We start from the raw sequence: 12,569 nt of genomic DNA on the forward strand, positions 1-12,569 counted from the left end.
AACGTGGCTCTCCTGGGGACCTCATATAGTTGGAGCCGTAACAGTGTGTGTCCTGTTGTGACTGGGTTGTTTGCAGCCTCAGTTTTAGGCAGATACTTCCTCCACCAGACCTGGGTTCTGGGAAGGGGCTCTGCCCGCAGCCAGAGGGGGATGGGAGGTGGCAGTTGAGGTGGGGATGCCCAGGGCAGGTGTCTGGGGAGGAGTGGGGACCTGGACTTGGGAGGCACCGTGGACAGAGGTGGGCCCCAGGGATGCTGCAGGACAGAGTGACAAGGGCAGGGACCGTCAGGTGGGCCGAGGAGGGCTCACTGATGCCTCCTGAGCCCCCGGTTGGTCCTCGAGGCCAGAGTCGCCTGAGCTGCAGTGGCAGCGTGGAGACAGGAGCCTCTGTCCCTCCCGGTCCTGCCTGAGCCGGTCCCCCAAGCCTGGTGCACACCCACGGGACTCCCCACCATGGTTCACTTCCGCCCGGGAACCGGGGAGAAAACTGAGGGGACAGTCCTTCAAGGGGTCAGCAGTGACCTTCCCAAGAGGAGCAGGGCCGACCCTCTGCCCTGCTGTGTCCAAAGGCAGCAGCAGGGGGACATGAGATGGGCGTGCGGGTAGGAGAAATCCCGGCGGCTCTGCTTCACACACGCGTGAGACGTGATCATTAGGGTGACGGGTAAGTGGGGAGGGGGAGAAGCAAGGCTGAGGAGACCCTATGACAGACCGCCCCGACTCCAGGCTGTAGGGAGCCTTTTGGAGATGCTCGCAGCATCCGTGGGGCAGGGACAGGTCCCAGCGACGTGGTCCACCTCTGTCCCACCATGTCCGGAGCCTCTTGCAGGGGCTGGATCTTCTGGAAGCACCTTCACTCACACGTGGGGCGGTTGGTGCTGGCTGTTGGCCGGGATGCCCACCTGAGCTGCGTTCCCGGCCATGGTAAGTGCCACCCAAGAGGGTACGGCGGGGAAGGGGCCGCAGTCTGGGTTGGGGGTCAGGGAGGCCTCTGCGGAAGGGTGGGCTCTTCCGTGTTCTCAGAGCAGGCCTCTCTCTCAGCGAGGACCCGGTGTCCCTCGTTTGGCGTCTCTCCTTGGTCCTCCCCGTGCGATGGGCACCCTCTGAGTTTCAAGCCTGGCTGGGCCCCGCCCCGGGGTCTCCTCCACGAGGTCCGCATCACGCTTGTCACGCGGCCGCTGGCTCTTATGTTGAGCTGAAGCCCCGGCTCCCGGCCTGGGGGAGTCGATGGGGAAGGTCTAGGAGCAGCACGGCCACTCTGGGCCCTCACCGGGCGCTCCTCCCTGCTGGGGGCAGGATGGTGGACAGATGCGAGGGGCACAGCCTGTGCAGAGGGGCCGCGGGGGCTGGGCTGTCCACCGGCGGCCGGCGAGGCCCAGGGTGTTGGGGGCTCCTGCAGCCCCCTGTGCAGCGTGTGCAGAGCCAGGCAGGTGCTGGGGGGTGCGGGGCGCCCGTTTCCAGGGCTGGTGGGGCCTCTCCCGGGCGGGCAGTTTTGCGGGGAGTCCTCTCCCCACCGCAGGGCGGGCAGGGGGCTGCCCCTCCAGAGACGCGCCATCAGTCACAAGCCTTCACATGTGTGCACACACCCAGCGTTCACACACACTCATGATTACGCTCACATGCATTCACAACTGCACACAGATTCACAGACGCACTCCAACACACACGCTCACGGCCGTACCCTCCTGCGCACACCTGACATTCACACACTCACGCTTACGGTCACACCCACTCTCGCAGGTCCACAAACAGCCCCACATTCGTATCACACACTTAAACCCCACCCACCTCACACATTCACACGAGCACTTGAATGATTTACACTGGCATGTAATCACACACTCGGTCACACACCCACACTGATGCCCCCCCATTCACACCCATGTGTACACACGCGTCCACTCACATACATACATTTGCACACACACACGTTGATACCTGTAGCATTTGTCCTCACACCCACCCACGCGTTCACGTTCACGCCCAGTCACGCTCAACGTTCAGACGCGCACTCCAGTTCCCCGTCGCTTGCACTCTCACACATGCACTCACACTCATGTGTAACACACACACGTTCACACACCCACACAAAGGGACTGGATTAATTTTATACACCAGTCAGTTAACACAACCAGTTCACTCGAAGGTAGACTTTTCTGTTATGTTCATCCAGGGAACTTGAAAAATTCCGAGAGGTAGAACAAAGGGGAAGAGAAATCCCCGCCGTCCTCCGCAGCCGGAGAGAACGTCTGCTGATGCTCTTGTTAATGTCCTTCAAGCCTTTGTTCCCTGCTTTCAAAACCATCTGTAGCTGTGATCATGCGATTCCCGGTGCAGCGTTACTCTCGCCACGATGAAAGCGTCTTGTCTGTGTTCTCCCGGACTCAGCCTTTTAATGACGAGGCTTTGCTGTCACAGGCCCGCTGGTCCCCCGCTGTCGGACAATTAGGTTGTTTCTAATTAGTCAGTCTTCCAAGGAAAGCGGCCCTGGACAGCCTTGTGCTGGAGCGTTTTTCTATATTTAGAATTATTTCCTTAGGAGAGACTCTCCTTAGTGAAATTTCTGGGTCTAAGTGGGAATTTTTTAGGGCTGGGAGGAGCTTAGAGTTGTATTTAGGGAGTGGGTTTAGCATCTTTGCACAGGGTGACAGCCCCCGTCTCAGTCCCTGGCTTCAGAACGTGGAGGTCAGCTCCCAGCTGCTCCCAACCACGGGTATTTTTATTTGCTACGTTCCCTGATTTCGAATGTACTAATCCCCCCGGGCGTAAATGACTTCTAAGGCATACAAATGAGCAGTGCAGATAAACTAGAATTAATACATTTAAGATGACGTAAATCCTACCAAACGGTGATTCCCCGCCATTTGCATTTGTGTCCAGGGAGGGCAGTGACCTCCAGCCGGGTATTCCAGGATTGAGGAGTGTGGTCTCAGCCAGAGCCCTGGTTCCTCCCTCCCACTCACCTCGTACATGGGCTCTGGGCCTGGGTCCTGGCAGCATCAGGCCCGGGCATCTGCAGAGGTAGAATCTGGTCCCCAAAGACGTCCACACCCTAATCCCCAGATCCTGTGACTATGCTAGGTTACTGGCAAAGTGGAAGTACGTTTGCTAGTCAGCAGGCTTTGAGATGGGGAGGTTATCCTGATGGGCCCAATGGGATCACAGGGGTCCTTGGAAGTCCAGGAGGGAAGCTTAAGGATTCAGCCCTACACTGCTGAACACCAGTCAAGGAATGCAGGTGGCCTTGAGAAGCTGGAAAAAGCCAGGACGTGGATTCTCCCGTGGAGCCGGCAGAGGGAACACGGCCCTGGTGACACCTTGATTTTAGCCCAGTGAGACCTTTGTCAGACTCCTGACTTCCAGAGCTGTGGTAATTGACACCATATCAGCAACTAGAAAGGGATACACCGTCGGGGGCTTCTCTCACTCCCTCTCCCATCCGTCCTGCACTCAGCCCACCAGCAAACGAGGGAGGAAAACAGGTGACTGAAAGAATGACTGGAAGGAAATGCAGGCACGTTTCCTGTGGGGGGAGGATTTCTCCTTGTGTGTGTTATTAATTCTCTTCTTTTTCCAGACTTTCTACGATGGGCACAGATGAAATTAATTCTGAGATGTAAACAGAAAAACACACACATAAAAACATAATTTCATTCAAAAACATATCCTAGGATGAAGCTCTCAACAAGAACAGATTGTCTCCGGATCTATTAAAACAAAAAATGTTCACGGTATATTAGTCCCAAAGGCAAGTAGCGAGATCATGTATATATGTATCTATTTTGGTTGGAAAAAAAGCCCTTACCAGGGTAAGTTTGTGCAGAGCAAAATATGGACCAGCACAGGGATGCACCAGCCATTAGTGGAGGGGTCTTTGGGGGAGTGGGCTACCCCAAATGAGGCTGGGGGATTCCCTGGCAGTGCAGTGGTTAGGGTTCTGCGCGTCCACTGCTGGGGGCAGGGGTTTGATCCCTGGTCGGGGAACTGAGATCCTGCATGCTGTGTGGCATGGCCAAAAAAACAAAACCAAAAACAAACCCAAAAAACACATATATTTCTTTAAAAAAAAAAGTCTGTGTCCCGTGAGAAGGAAAGTTTGGGCAGTTCAGACCATCGCTGGGGGTGGAGAGGGGCCCTCCTTAAATCAAGGTGGGGTGAGGAGAGCCCAGAGCCAGCCCTGGGAGGGGGGGCCAGGTGCTCCTGCCTAGGTCTGGGGGTGAGAGCGTTTCACAAAGCCCTGGTGGTCTGAGGGAATTCTTCAAAGACACAGCCTGGTTTTCAGCAGAGAAGCCATAAGCTTTGTGCACGGTTACCTTGCTCTCCAGAACAAACCAGGGGGGCTCAGCTCCCTCCGCACCAGCCGTGGCCTGCCTGCCAGCCACCTGCTCCAGGCCCTATGCTAGAAGACACTCAGTTTCAAGCCACAAAGCAGTGCTACCCTGCTCGGCGGGGATGGCGTGGAAGGCCTGCGTTCCTTTTAACATTTTCTTAAAAAAAAAAAAAAAAAAAAAAAAAAAAAAAAAAAAAAAAAAAAAAAAAAAGTACAGAAAATCAGAGAAAACAAACAGCTTGATGAGTTAGTATAAATGTACCGAGAAGCAGAGTTCCGACACTCCAGCCATGACCACCTCCCTTGCCCACCAGTCCGAGCGTCCCCTCTGACACCGCAGCTCCGTCTCGCAGTTTCGTTGCTGTGTCTAAACGTCCTGTCCAGAGGGTCCCATCCATCCCTTTCTTTCCTGAACAATTGATATTTCGGAGAGCCTAGGCCGGCTGACCTGGTGAACTTCCCACGTTCTGGCTTTTGCTGACTGCCTCCCAAGGTGCCATTGTACCCGGTCTGTGTTTCCTCCAAGTGGGCAGCTGGATCCAGAGGTTTGATTAGACTCGCGTTCATTTCTTCATCGTTCACAGTTATTCTTCTTCACTGGTTTTGATTTTAAGTGTAATTTTTGAAATAAGAACGTATTCATGTGATTCAACAATGAATAAAGGGACTTCCCTGGCAGTCCAGTGGTCAGGACTCCGTGCTTTCATTGCCGTGGCCCGGGTTCAATCCCTGGTCGGGGAACTGAGATCCTGGGAGCCGCATGGTAGGGCAAAAGCAAACAAACGAACAAACTAACCAATGAATAAATATGGGAAGATTCCCAGTGAGAAGTCCTTTCTTACTCCTGTCCCTCAGCCACCTAGTTCACACCATCCATTCCTCTCTCGCGCTCAGGGAACCACTGCCTTAGTTTTCTATGTCTCTTTCTAGAGTTTCTTTATATACAAGCAAATATGGATGTATACTCTGTCCTTCCCCCGCTTTTTTAAACTACCGTAACCCTTTTTTTTTTTTTTTTTTTTTTTTTTTTGATCACAAATGAGATTAGTGCCCCAGAGAGATCCCTTGCCCACCAAAGATGTTAAGATCCAAATATGTCGGAGCCTTTCAAAGCCCTCCATAGACATCTCATTCCTCAGCTATTTGGCCAGTCTGTTATCTATTTATTACTTATTTATTTATCTTTTATTCTGGTTAGTCTGTTACTTGCTCCAACTGTTATTCATTGCCTCAGGCAGCTGCAGAATTAAAACATTTGCTTGGGACTTCCCTGGTGGCGCAGTGATTAAGAATCCGCCTTCCAAAGCAGGGGACACGGGTTCGAGCCCTGGTCCAGGAAGATCCCACATGCTGTGGAGCAACTAAGCCCCTGCGCCACAACTACTGAGCCCATGTGCTACAGCTACTGAAGCGCACGTGCTGCAACCATTGAAGCCCATGCGCCTAGAGCCCGTGCTCCGCAACAAGAGAAGCCACCGCAGTGAGAAGCCCGTGCACCACCACGAAGAGTAGCCCCTGCTCGCTGCAACTGGACAAAGACCCTGTGCAGCAACAAAGACCCAATACAGCCAAGAATGAATGAATGAATGAATAAATAAGAGTATTTCTTAAAAAAAAAAAAAAAAACGCTTGTAATTGTTTTAGATAAATGCCCCTCTGTGAAAGGCTTTTTAGCACTGAGTGAGCTTAGAGTTAGGTTAAATAAAGATAATTTTTTCCAATGGGTCTTACATGGAACCACCAGACATGTCCAATAATGCCAGTTTTTGGGGAATAAGGCTTTGGAAGAGCCTCAGATCAGTTCTACTACTTCTGGGGCTGGGAATGTGGGCTGTTAGTTTTCAAAGCTGAGAAAGGGAGGTGGGATAAGACAAATTAAAAATCCACCAAGGTTGCTCTTCCTACTGAGATTCAGTCAGTTTTCTTAAATAAACACACTCCAGGTTGCTGCAAGCCTCTGGTTAATTTCCAGAGCTCTGAAGAAGTTGATTCTGATTTCTGCCTGTTTTTTTCTATTGAGTTTATGAGGAGTGAATTTTTTTTTTTTTTTTTGCGGTATGCGGGCCTCTTACTGTTGTGGCCTCTCCCGTTGCAGAGCACAGGCTCCGGACCCAGCCGCTCCGCGGCATGTGGGATCTTCCCAGACCGGGGCACGAACCCGTATCTCCTGCATCAGCAGGCGGACTCTCAACCACTGCACCACCAGGGAAGCCCGAGGAGTGAATTTTTGAAGGTTCTTACTCAGTCATTTTTTGCTCCCATCACCTCCTCATTCAGTTTTGACAGCTGTGTAGTATTCCACTGGATGGTGTAATATCATGTATTTAACCCATCTCCTGTGGTTGGACATTTAGATGGTTTTCAGTCTTTTGTGATTACATGAAATGCTACAAATTAATCACTTGAATATCTGTTATTTTACACATGTGCATGTATCTATAAAGTAAATTCCTAGAAGCAGAATAGCTGCATCAAAGAGTATATACATTTGTAATTTTGGTAGATACTGCTCCAATTGTCTTCCACAGGGATTGGTTGAACCAATTTACATTCCCACTAACAATATACAAGAGTGTCTGTTTCCCGGAGTCTTGCCAGTAGAGGGTGTTCTCTAACTTTTGGATTTTGCAAATTTGGTGGGTGAAAAACAGTAACTCAGTGTAATTTTACTGAGCATTTCTTTTATGATCAAAGTTGAACATCTTTTCAGGTATTTTATTTTATTTATTTACTTTAGTTGGCCACACCGTGCGGCTGTGGGATCTCAGTTCCCCGACCAGCGAATGAACCCGTTCCTTCGGCAGTGAAAGGGCAGAGTCCTAACTACTGGACCGCCAGGGAATTCCCATCTTTTCAGGTATTTTAAAGGCCACTGGGATTTTCATTTTTCTGTTATTTTTTTCTTACTGATTTATAGATACTCTGTGTATTAGAGAGATGAGGGCCTTTCTTTTTTTTTTTTTTCTTTTTTTTTGGGCTGTGCTGTGCTGCTTGCAGGATCTTAGTTCCCCGACCAGGGATTGAACCCAGGCCACGGCAGGGAAGGCGCTGAATCCTAACCACTGGACCGCCAGGGAATTCCCGAGTACCTTTATTTTTATATAAATAAACGTGTGCTTCCCAACACTTTTTACTGCTGGTTCATCTTGCTCTCAGCAGACCCAGAGACAGTTCAACCCAGATGCTTTAAGCTCCCACACTGGCTGCTTCTGCCCTCTAGGGGCAAGGCCGGGAACCTGTGCCTTCCTTGGGGACTTGGCTGTCTGAAGAGCCAGGCCCAGGGGCACACATGGGTACCAGTTGTCTCCTGTTGGTTGGTTACACTTTTTCCTCTGCTGGGGTTTGACTTCAGCAAACATTGACATGTCCCTCAAAATCCAGAGGGCTTTGACATTGGTCTAGGAGGGTTTCTCCCTGGTCCTGGCCCTTCCAAACAGAATGAACCACTTCTTTTCCTACACTACTTCTGTACCTTGTTCAGACTTTCCCTGTTAATTGCCATCATCCTACTGAATTCGGTTTGGTTTTTGTTTTTGAATTCGGTTTTTAAATGTCTTTTTTTTTTTTCTAATAAAATAATGTTCATTTAGGACTTCCCTGGCAGTCCAGTGGTTAGAACGTGGCACTTTCACTGCTGTTGCCTGAGTTCAGTTCCTTGTCGGGGAACTGAGATCCTGCAAGCTGTGTGGTGTGGCCAAAAAAAAAAAAAATAAATAATAATAATAAATAATGTTCATTTGGAAAATCTAGTGTGGGTAAACAAAAGGAAAAATAATTCAAGTCCCAATTAATAGTTTGGAGTGCAGCTTTCTAGCCTTTCTCTTTGGAGTAATAGTGTATGTATATATTGAAAAAATTAAAATGGGATTATACCCTACAAACAACTTTGCCCAATGTTCTTTTTGTTTTTGGCTGCGTTGGGTCTTCATTGCTGTGTGTGGGCTTTGTCTGGTGGAAGCGAGCGGGGGCTACTCTTCGTTGCGGTGCACGGGCTTCTCATGGCAGTGGCTTCTCTTGTTGCGGAGCACGGGCTCTAGGCGCGTGGGCTTCAGTAGTTGTGGCTCACGGGCTCCAGAGCGCAGGCTCAGTAGTTGTGGCGCACGGGCTCAGTTGCTCTGTGGCATGTGGGATTTTCCTGGACCAGGGATTGAACCCGTGTCCCCTGCTTTGGAAGGTGGATTCTTAGCCACCGCACCACGAGGGAAGTCCCCAATGTTCTTTTTTTTTTTTTCTTGGTATGTGGGATCTTCCCGGACCGGGGCACGAACCCGTGTCCCCTGCATCAGCAGGCGGGCTCTCAACCACTGCGCCACCAGGGAAGCCCCTCCCAGTGTTCTTTTTGATTGTTTGTTTACGTGGTACACATGTTTCTGCCTCACATAATCTTCTGTGCCGTGACTTGTGACAACTTTAATTATTTACTCGAGTTATTAACTGATCCCCGCTGTTTGGACATCTAGATTGTTTCTAGCTTTTTGCTTTTGTAAACAGTGCTGCAGTGAGCGTTCTTATAAACTTAATATTTGTGCATAATTTTTTCTTCAGGACAGAAAGCAATTTTAGAAATAAAATGTCAGGGTCTAAGTATGTTTAGAATTTGAGGTGTCAGTACACACTGCTTTTGTTCACCCCCAGAAAAAACAGACACCATCTCCCCGGTAGTATGGCTTCGTATCTCGTGGCCCCGTTGGCTTCTCTGTTCCTCCGGGAATGGTAAGACCCCCCCCTCCACCCAATGGGAAGATGCTTCTTAGTCCTCCCTGTCTGAGCGCCCAGGCTGGGCACGGGGTGGGACTGTTTGTCGCAAGTCAGGCGTTGGGAACCCTCGTGTCTGTAAAAACAAAATCTGACGCTAGGGATTTTTGTTCCTAAAATGTGTTTAAAGTTCTAAATGTTAAAACAAACCAACAACCAACCACAGCAAACCCTGGATGCAGCAATGCTGTCATCCTCACGTATATCAGCCTGTCTTTACGTGGGTGTGGGTTGTGCAAGGGCTGAGAGGCCGCTCCCGAGGGTCAGTGACACACACCATGGGGTGCAAGAGAAAAGAAGTGGTCCAGCCCCAACACTGCTGCCGTCCCGTTCTCCCCCCACCCCGACCTAGCAAGGGCAAGGCTGGCGCAGGGCCGCTCTACACCGCTTGCAGTCTGAGCCCCTTGTGTTCTGCATCTCCCCAGGCCCAGCGCACAGTAGGTCCCGAGTAATTGTGTGGGGTTTGGGGGCCTGGCTGCGGGCCCCCAGAATACGCTGAGACGCGAGCTGCCAACCCCGCTGGAGGTGAGGGAACTGGGCCCAGACCAGGCCCCGGGGCTTGGGGTGAGGGGAGGGCAGCCGGGGCCCCCCGGCCCGCCGCCCCTTGCAAAGGCCCCCATGGCCCTGGAGCATTTGTTCTGCGGCTGCAAAGCTGTTTTTCTTCTCCCTCTACCCCTTGCCCGTTATTTTTTTCTTTCTTTTTGGAAGCAGTGCTCTTTGGAGATAATAGTGCTTCTGGGAAACAAGGCTGAGAGTCTTGTTTGTTCAAAGAAAATATTTTTCTTCCACACACAAGTGCTATGTTTATGCCATAAATCGCCCTCCTCCGCTTCTGTCCTCCCGCCCACCTTTCTTCTGGCATCTGTCCCCTCTTTGCGTTGGGCCCAGGCAGGGGGAGAGCACAGTCACTACTGCCCCCGCTGTAGGGGGGCTGGGGGCCCGGCGATGCTCTGCTTGAAAGGGGCTGTAGACCCTAGAGGCCCTCCCTGATGGATCGCAGCCGGGTCCCCCGCCTGCGTGGGGAGGGTTCTCCCCAACCCCAGGGCTGCCCGTCAGAGGCTTTGCGTATGTTTGAGATACTTGAGACGTGATAGGGAGGGGTGTGAGGGGGCCTTGAGGCGGGGGACCCTCTGGCCTCCACCCTCTGCCTGGGCTTGGGGTCTCCCAGCAGTGCCACAGCCCCTCCCTGGCTCCACTCAAGGCGGGGGGGCGAGGGCACCATCCTCGAGGAGCAGCTGCCGCTTCTTCCCCCGGAACGCGAGCTTGGGGGCGGGGGTGTGGGCAGGGCTCTTGCCTGCTCCGGGCCCTGCGCCTGCCGGGCGCGTGGTGTGCAGCGTGCATCTCTCATGACCTCTCGGAGCCCACAGACGGTCACCGTGCATCCCTGCCTGCTCGCTGCCCAAGGGGCTTGCCTGCCCCAGGCACTTGGACAGGCCTGGGGCCTCGCTGTCCGTGGCCCCTGTGCCCTCCTGTGCGCCCCTGGGCCACACGCCCCGTCACCCACGCACACTTGTTTCTCTGTTCACCTGCTGATGCACACTTGCCTTGTTTCCAGGACTTGGCTGTTACAAATAAAGCCACTCTGAGCATTCACGTGCCAGATTTTGTGTGGACGTTTGCTTTCATTTCTCTTGGGTAAATAAATAACCTTGGAGGAGAATGACCATATCGTGGTAGGTGCCTGTTTCACTTTGTAAGAAACTGCTGAACTGTTTAACGAAGTGACTGCAGCACTTACGCGCCTCCCAGCTGAGTATGAGAGCTCCCGCTGTTCCACACCCTCCACAAAGCTTGGTGTGGTGTCTCTTCCATTTTAGCCATTCTGGTGTGTGTGTGTATCCCCTGGTGGGTTTTGGTTTTTTAATTTTTACCGGAGTGTAGTTGATTTAAAATGTTGTGTTAGGGACTTCCCTGGTGGTTCAGTGGTTAAGGATCCGCCTTCCAGTGCACGGGATGCAGGTTCCATCCCTGGTCGGGGAACCAAGATCCCACACGCCGCAGAGCAACTAAGCCCGCGCCACGATGAGAGACAAGCCCACGAGCCCCAGTGAAGATCCTGTGAGCCGCAACTAAGACCCGACGCAGCCAAATAAATAAATAATAAAAAAAGACAAATGTTGTGTTAGTTTCAGGTGTAGAGCAGAGTGGTTCAGTTATACATACACATATATCTACTCTTTTTTAGATTCTTTTCCCGTATAGGTCATTACAGAGTATCGAGTAGAGTTCCCTGTGCTATATCCAGTAGGTCTTCATTAGTTACCTATTTTATATAGAGTAGCGTGTACATGTCAATCCCAGTCTCCCAGTTTATCTCTCCCCCCTCTGCTTGTGGTTTTCATTTGCATTTCCCTAGTGACTAGTGATGTGGAGCATCTTTTCATGTGCTTATTTGCCGTCAGTGTATCTTCTCCGGTGAAGTGTCTGTTCAAATCTTCTGCCCATTTTTTGCAATTGGGTCATTTGTCTTGCTATTGAATTGTAAAGTTTTTTTGTTTTTTAACAGCTGAACAAATCATTTGTCACCTATTACTTTTCTCCTGTGCAGTGACTTGCCATTTTGGCTTTTTAACATAATGTCTTTTTAAGAGCAAACTTTAAAATTTTCTTTTAAATTGAGGTCCAGGGCTTCCCTGGTGGCGCAGTGGTTGGGAGTCTGCCTGCTAGTGCAGGGGACATGGGTTCGTGCCCCGGTCCGGGAGGATCCCACATGCCGCGGAGCGGCTGGGCCCGTGGGCCATGGCTGATTACTGATTTTTTTTTCTTTTATAACTTGGCTTTTTGTGTTGTTTTTCAGAAATCTTTGCCAAACCTGAGGCCACAAAGATCTTTCTCTTGCGCTTTCTTAAGAAGTTGTGTGGTTTTAGTGCTTCCGTGTAGTCCTATGATCCATTCTTTTTATTAAGTACATCCGCATTGCCGTGCAGCGATCACCACCCTCATCTCCAGAACTTTCTCATCTTCCCAAACTGAAACTCTGTCCCCATTAATAACTCCCCCTCCCCCTCCCCCAGCTCCTGGCAACCACTGTTCTACTTTCTGTCTCTATGAATGTGATACTCTGGGGACCTGACATAAGTGGAATCACACCATACTTATCCTTTTGTGACTGGCCTAGTTCACTCAGCGTAATGTCCTCAAGGTTCATCCATGTTGTAGCATGTGTCAGAATGTCCTTCCTTTTTTAAGGCTGAAAAAAACATTCTATTGTATGGACGGACCACGTTTTGTTTATCCGTTAATCCATGGCTTCTACCTTCTGGCTACTGTGACTAGTACTGCTGTGAACGAATCTCTCTTCAAGTCCCTGCTTTCAGTTCTTTTAAGTGTATACCCAGAAGTAGAAATGCTGGATCATGTGACAGTTCTGTATTTAATTTTTGAGGAAACTCCATTGTTTTCCACAGTGGCCACACCGTTCTACATTCCCACCAACAGCGCACAAGGGTTCCAATTTCTTCACATCCTTGCCAACACTTGTTAT

The sequence above is a fragment of the Neophocaena asiaeorientalis genome, unplaced genomic scaffold (genome assembly GCF_003031525.2).
Source record: "Neophocaena asiaeorientalis asiaeorientalis breed wild unplaced genomic scaffold, Neophocaena_asiaeorientalis_V1.1 scaffold223, whole genome shotgun sequence".
Lineage (NCBI taxonomy): Eukaryota > Metazoa > Chordata > Mammalia > Artiodactyla > Phocoenidae > Neophocaena > Neophocaena asiaeorientalis.